The 7,673-nt window shown below is 43.1% G+C and overlaps 1 protein-coding gene across 2 annotated transcripts in view; it reads right to left on the reverse strand.

The window, feature by feature from the left end:
• Positions 1 to 3,785, reverse strand: part of LOC148542656 (EF-hand calcium-binding domain-containing protein 4B-like) — a 71,919-nt gene extending 68,134 nt beyond the window's left edge. For both annotated transcript variants that reach the window (XM_088467430.1, XM_088467429.1), the window contains exon 1: positions 3,676 to 3,785. The gene's annotated coding sequence lies outside the window, so the exon portion shown is untranslated. The remainder of the gene's footprint in view (positions 1 to 3,675) is intronic.
• Positions 3,786 to 7,673: the final 3,888 nt, after the last annotated feature.

The raw sequence follows: 7,673 nt of genomic DNA on the forward strand, positions 1-7,673 counted from the left end.
TTCTAAATACCTCATTGTAAACCATATTGCGTGTCTTATTACTGTAATCAGTTATGAGTATGATATGATTGGTGGCATTACCAATACGGGAAAGACCCACGTATAACTGACCATGTGAGAAGACCTTGCTCCCAGCAATAAACTTTTCAGTGGTTCCAGAGTGTCTTCAAATTAATTTAGAGTGGACGTATGCATCTTTTAGGGTAGCATTGTCCTCAAGATTTTTTGGGCCACCTTTTCGTATCCCAATGTTCACAAATCTTATCCATTATCCCTATGGACATATCAGGGGTGATTAGCATAATCTGTAGAAGGGTCATAGCAAAATGCTGATCTAACTCCGAGAATAGAAGTTACATTTCTGATTCGCACAGTACGATCACGTTGGTCAAGTAAACTAGGCCCTCTCTGGTTACTGGACTCCCACACCCTAGCCTGAGAGTTACGTATCTGCATCTCTTCTAAGCTCTTTCAGGATTAGATTCAGCCATTCTAGCTCAAGAATTCTGTGTGCTCATCTCTCCTAAGCATCTTTCTCTCTCCGAGCTGGACTCAATCGTCCTAGACTGCGCCACTCGTCTGGCCTTTCTTAAATATTTTTACATGTTTAAATTTGTTTTCGGCATTTTACTGAATCGACTATTAAAGAATTATGTGGATGGGAACTCTCTCACCTGATTGTAAAATGAGATCAGTCAGTCTGCTTGCTAAGAGCCGTGCAGGCAGTGTGGTGGCCACCCCTTACCTCTCCATCAGTCCTCTCCTACACAGGGGTCCTGTGGAGCCTGGCAGTCACAAGCTCCACTCCACCCAGATTACATGAGGAGCTGCTGCTGGAAGAAGCCCAGAATGTTATCACTGCAATGGCTTCCTGATGCGGATAAATATTGGTGTGTATATGTATATATATATATATATATATATATATATATATATTCTATCTCCCATCCTATACCTCTGGCTTTTTCCCTTCTTTACCTTTCTGGTTACTCTCAGTTCTCACTCTTTTTTCCTCCTTATTGATCCCTAGCCTTCCCTCTCTGTTCTGGCTGTAACCCCCTTGATGCTGTCTCTCTCCCCCCCCCCCAGCTAACTCTTTCTTCTCCCTTAATTCACCCCCCTGCACCTCATATGGCCCACTCAGTCCAGCCTGCCCCCCTCTCATCTGGCCCACCCCCTCCCTCAAAATATTCTGAAAACCCCTAAGCCGCCTGCATTACTCAGCATGTACGCACAAAGGTGCTAGTATATACGGGACCAATGGTATCAGAAACCGAGAGGCAAAACGATGGGCATTCCTGGGTGGTGACCTGAAGTGAATGCAAAAAATATGTCTCATTGGCGTGTGATGGGAGTGTCACCGGTGTGTCAGTGAAACCGGCTGCGTTCCCAGATGCATAGTCACTTCCACAGAGGCCATGTGCAGATGGAGACACTGCACCTACCATAGGGCAAGTGCAAATGCCGATGGTGACGTCAAGAACCACCGGCTGTGTTACAGCGTGCACAGGCGCTGACAGTGGGCGTCTCAGGGCTCACACATTCAGGTGCACTCTAATACACAAGGTAGGGGCTGAAACTAGCATGGGCATATTATCACTCACGCGACTACAGAAACAGACGCTTGGGCGGACGCAGCATCGTGTAGGTCAGGCCCATAGTGTGTAAGTGATTGCTGAGTAGCAGTAGTACATGTGTATATGACCTATTGCACTTTTGTTTACTGCAGTGTCATTTTCAGTGACTCTATAATGGTATAACTTCCCTCAGTGTTTATGTATTTTTATAGCTGGGGGAAGATGTATATGGTTCCTTTTGTAGTTATAACAGTAATATACACTAGGTGACTCATCTACTAAGTTACTGTAGCATTCAAAATAGGTTTTTACTATTTTCTTGTGGGTTCAATATGTAATAATAGCTATAAAAACTATCAGGAAACAAGTCAGGAAACAAATATATTTGGCTCAAAATTGCACAGTTCACGCTGATATATTACAATGTTATTTTACTAATCATGGAATTAAGCAGTAGACAACTTACAGCAAGCAACATAAAAAGACTTGCCCAAGGTAGTAATTATAAGTGGTTGTTCTGTAGTAGAACAACATGAGGACAATGGAATCATTTACAAGTCTCTTGGCTAAGGAACAATATTTGAGGGAGGGAAGTGAAGATGCAATACAGCAAGTATCGCTGTAGGTTAGTGTAACTTGCAATAGCTTTTTTTTATAAATTATCTTAAATTGAGCCACCTATCTGAATTAAAGGGAACCCACTATCACTATAATACAAACTTATTTTAACATAATTGGAGATCTTTTTACACGTCACAATCTAATAATTTTAGCTGTGTAAAGCCTTTCTAATGAAGTCATTCATTTTAGTAACTTAAAAGTAATATTGGTGCTTATATGATCACATGGTACAACGTAGAGAATGTGATGTAACTCATAGCAACCAATTATTTACATTCATGTTTTAAACAGCACTACAAAAATGACTTATACAGATAAGGTAAAATGTGGCCCACACACCATTCATGCACATTGCCCTATTTTATTTAATAAACTATCTTTGTATCTAACCACAATTGACAGTTGTAAACTCTGTTTCATTTTGAAGAGTTATAGAGGTCTATTTATCAGTGAAAGGCCTATCAGGGTGATAAGTGTAATTTTGTTTTCTACAGAGCACAACATTATGGCAGCTTAGTGAGAATCAATTCATTAATCATTCTTCTGTTAAGTAAAAAAAAGCCTTGGAGAGAGATAAAATACAAACTGTGATCAAAAATGACAGTTAGGAGCTGATTGGTTGGTACTTTAGCTCTCTACACTTTATCTCTTCAAGGCTTAGTACATCTCTCTCGTAGTGGTCTATTTATGAAACAATGATTATCCCTTTTTGCCAAAGAAAGGGCTTATTACTGCTTCTTCTTGTTTAATTTAATTGATTTTGCCCATTTCCAAATTGCCCACTTTCTATTCCTTGGACCTGATCCATTGATTTGTTTTGCAGATCCATCTCAATATGCACTTAAAGGAAAGAACGATATCACTTCAAAGTCTATCCTAACCCCACTTCAGAAACAAGTGACAGGGCTAATGTTCAAACTGGCCACACACAGGGTAAAGTGGACCGCATCCTGGAAATCTAGATACAAACCAACATTTTTTTATGATAATCTGTCTGTTTAGAGGGCAATGTTCCACTGCAGCCTAGAGATAAGGTTTAATTTTACCAGGAAATAAAAAGCATCAGGGCTTCACCCATATTAATCACTAAAAATGTCATTATCTGTAGTAAAAGTAATGCAGACTTTCAATGTGCGCATACATGTGTTTATAAAAAATCTTGTTGTAGTATTATTCTAACTTAATCCATGTTTGTATAAGAGATGATGTATTAGGTCCTGAAATCAGCCGACTTTGGAAAATGATTTTAGAACACGTTGTAACAATACTCTATAATGCTTATCCTTTTAATTGTGTTACAGTTGCTCTGCTAATGGGCTAGGGTGCACTCAAAGGCAGCATTTAATATTCCCCCACAAAAGTTGCTGTTAAAGTCATGTGCTTAATTTGTTAACAATGAGTGGACTAACGAAAACACCTTTTCATCTTCTTGCACCATATTTCACAAAACAGATGTGCCTTTATCTGGGTAACGTACCTTATAACAGATGAAGAGTTTAATACTTGAAGGATTTCATCCACAGCTTTTTAGATATGTGAAACAAGTTGTTTTCTGTATATGTTAGCTGCGTATACTACATTGTTGTGTAATTATCTTACTCAACTGTGCTTTCCGCTCTTGACCTGCTACATTTTAAAGGTTTCCTTTGTAAGAGGAAGTGTGTCATGACTGATAAGCAGTGTAATATTTCCAATATACTGCTTTCTTTTGCAGTGGGAATAGCAGTGCATTAAGCAAACAGGTAGATGTACAGATAACAACTGTACATATACCTGTTTGTTTTTTATATAATTAGGGTTTTACTTCTCTGTACAATAGTTTCAGGAAGCTTGCTAAAAAGTATTATTTTGTTATTCAATATTTCAGTAGAAGACATTATGCAGTATTGCATAGTAAGGGGCAATATATTAGAAACAGTTGCCAGCAGAGAGAAGAGCAAGCAGTACACACAAAAAAAAATTATATATATATATATATATATATATAGTGGCTTCACTAGGGGTCAACTGGCAGTGGCATCCCTCTTGATGCGGAGAAGGATGCTGTGCTCGTGTCGAAGCCGCACACCGCCGAAAAGGGAGCATGGACTCGCGGGCAGGGGGTGTGGTCACATGGGAAGGCGGCTTGGCCTTGTGGCCCTAACCCCAGTGGTCCCGTGCTTCTTACTGGGGGGATGCAGGAGGTGCGGACTGCCCTGTGTGCAGTGCTGGCTCCCTCACAAAGTCAGGAGCCTAGTGCTGCACTTAATACTATAATGCAGCACTTGCTCCTGTCACTGTGGGGAAGTCTGCACCTTGGTGTCACCACTCGGCGGGTGACACCAGGGTGCGGCCAGCACCCCCCTTGTGACGCCACTGGGTACGGGATGCACCGGGTGACCTCATCAGAGGGTGTGACACCATAATAGCAGAGCTGCTCTGCTATTTTGGTGTCATCCACTCTGATGGTGTCACTGAAAAAGTGCTGCAGCAGGGAGCTAAATGGTGCATGTGCTGAGGAGTTTGGGGGCAAGCCCCTAGAGTGATGAAGACAGGGACGTGACACATGTTACATCCTATTGTGATCATTTACTTGGTTGTTTTATTATATAAGCTATTTTATAATATGTCTAAGTATGAATTTTATCTTGTGATAAGAATGGGATTTGCTATTGGCAGACATTCTAGCATTTCATGTCCATCCCTTTGGGGGAGGGGACATAATTATAAGTCCATACATACATACTGAAGTCCATGAGCTTAAAGACAGAAGAGAATCCTAGTCTATATTTTTCTGGTAAAAGGACCTGATTCAGACCCGCTCGCTAGGATGCATTCGCACGCAGCCAGCCTATTGTTTGCAATCTGCGCAAGCGTACGCATCGCAATGCGCTTGCGCGAACCAGTGAGAGCGATCGGGAAGCGTACACTCACCGCCCATAGACAGCCCTGCAGAAAGAGTGACAGGAGAAGCCATTTGTGGGTGGTGACAGGGGCAGGCTGCTAGAAATGGGGGAGTGGAGGTGTGAATGCAGGCATGCCTGAGCGTCTAAACGCTGTTTCAGGGGCATGCATAATTAAGAGGCAGTGTCATAGTACACATCACCTGGCTGGATTTTACACTTAAGTGCTCGCAGTGCTTGCGGTAGGGTATAGTCAGCCACAAGCACTGCGTACAGGTCCGATGGTACCCGATTTACTGATGGTTGCATACACTTCCAGGAGATAACGTGCGCAAGTGGGCGTCTTAAGACAGGCTGATGGGCGTCTGCATACACAATGCGATCGCACACCAAGACATAGTGGGCGTGCTAATGCCTTGCCGTGTGATCGCCTGCCTTACCAAATTTGCATACGCATCGAGCGAGCGAACGCATCTATGGAGCGGATCTGAATGAGGTCCTAAGTCCTCTATATCATATTTTTTCCACTTGTACTTTACATTCAAAGAATGCATTAAAACACTACACCTGGTAAACACCTTTCCTTCCAATGTCTTACATACATATCTATACAGCTGAGTGATGAGGTTGCAGGGGAAGCTGAAGATCTATGGTGAGATGCAGAACAGAAGCAGGCCCATTGTTTGAGGAAGCAGCTCCATAAAGCAGAGTGTTTACAGACAGCAGGTGCTTGGAGAGGTGAAATGTAAAAGAGCAGGTGGCGTACATTGTACAATGTGAGAGAGACATGTCAGCTGTTGATGTGCTGATTTAGTAGGAGCGAGTGATCTGTGTACTGGTGTAATTGTGGGAATGAGGACAGGATTTCTTTTTTTCTTTCTTTTTATGTATTCTTTTATTTAAAGATGCAGAAAGAAATGAATTAACCATACAGTGAAAAACTAAAATCACCAACACACCATATACAAATACATTAATTGTTAAAAAATAACAACAAATATAAAAGAAACTACAAAAACAGACGAGGACTGGGAAAAGAAGGGGGGAGGGGGAAAGAAGGGTATCCTAGATCTCCCACAAGCTATACCAATCACAAACTAAATCAGTGAAGGTCAGCACTAAAACAGCTCAGGTCATTAAGGCCTTGTATTTGTCAGATCCCTTAAAATCTAACCAACAAAACTATGTTGTGGTAAATGTAGAGAGACAATCCCTTGCAGACAGTGCAATCTCTTCCTTAGTCAGGGACAGGCTGGGCCGGGGGGCAGTGTGCCAACTGCCCCCCGGGCCACTACAATTTAGTATTCCAGGGCCGGCAGGCAGAGGATGCTCCTGCTCTTTGGCCGCTGCCCAGCTTGAGAAAGATCCGATATATAAGTAGCAGGGGCTAATAAAAAATGACTGCCCCCATATCAGGCTACAAAAAGAGGGCCGCTGTCAACCAATGACGAGCAAGGTTTCCTTACCCAGACACCCAAGAGGCTGGAGAATGGGAAAAGGGGCATGGCTTAACGGGGGACTGAGAAGAAGAGCTGAAAAATTATGGCACTGCACCCATGGAGAAGTCAGAGAGGGCAGACTAGATGAGGAGTGCCTTACTGTCAAGGAGATCCTGCTTCCTGTCTTCTCCACCCATATCAGGTAAGTGGAGGGTGGAGTGGGGCATATTTATATGTCACAGTGGCATATATTTTGCAGGGGGGCGTTGTTTTGTTAATTCAAATATGAGTGTGCTAACTAACTGTCTGTATGTATGTGTCTGTCTGTGTTGCATGTGTGTGTGTGTCTGTATATATGAGTGTGTATATATATATATATATATATATATAGTGCTTTAAGTGTGCGGGTATGCAGCGGTATGACACACCGGCACTTCATTCAAGCACTTAAAAAGTTTTTTTATAGTCTCAGCTTCCACACACTTATTACACAAACTGCAGGGCTGAGGTTAAGGGCAGAGGTGTGGCTTAACTTAAGCGCTGAACGGGGAAAGCTGTCGCACACTCCGGAGCCCTGCTGTGCCGTCAACGTCTCCAACCCTGGCAATGCTGACGCTCTGCAGCCCCGGTGGAATAACTTCCCACTGCCAGCAATGCTGGCTTGTGGATCTCTGCTGTGTCGTCTGCCCCCATCCCCCCCCCCTGCAAAGCGGATTTTTGGAGCCTTGCTGTGCCGCCCACCCCCAGCAATACTGATGCTCCGAGTCTGAAGCCTTCCTGTGATGTCACCCGCCCGCAGCAAGGCTGACATGCTGAGCCCTATAGTGCTGCTTGCACCAAGCAAAGCAGGTGCTGGAGCTTCTTCCTACTGCCAAGGTCTCTTAGTTACTGCCCCCCCCCCCATCCTCCTCTCTGCTGCCACACTGCTCCCTGCTAATCATGCCTCAAGATTCCACTCCACCCAATAACTATAATCCTCTCAGTCAGATTGATGCAACTTGTGAGTAATACCATCAGTTATTATAACTGTACACCCGGCCACCCCTGTGTACCCCACCACCCATGCCATTTGGGCACCTAATCCACAAACTTGTGTCTTACACAGCTTTTTTTTTTGTTTCTTGTTGGAGCCTATGTATTTTTATTTTATTTCC

Source organism: Taudactylus pleione, unplaced genomic scaffold (assembly GCF_031769625.1).
Source record: "Taudactylus pleione unplaced genomic scaffold, aTauple2 ptg000010l, whole genome shotgun sequence".
NCBI lineage: Eukaryota > Metazoa > Chordata > Amphibia > Anura > Myobatrachidae > Taudactylus > Taudactylus pleione.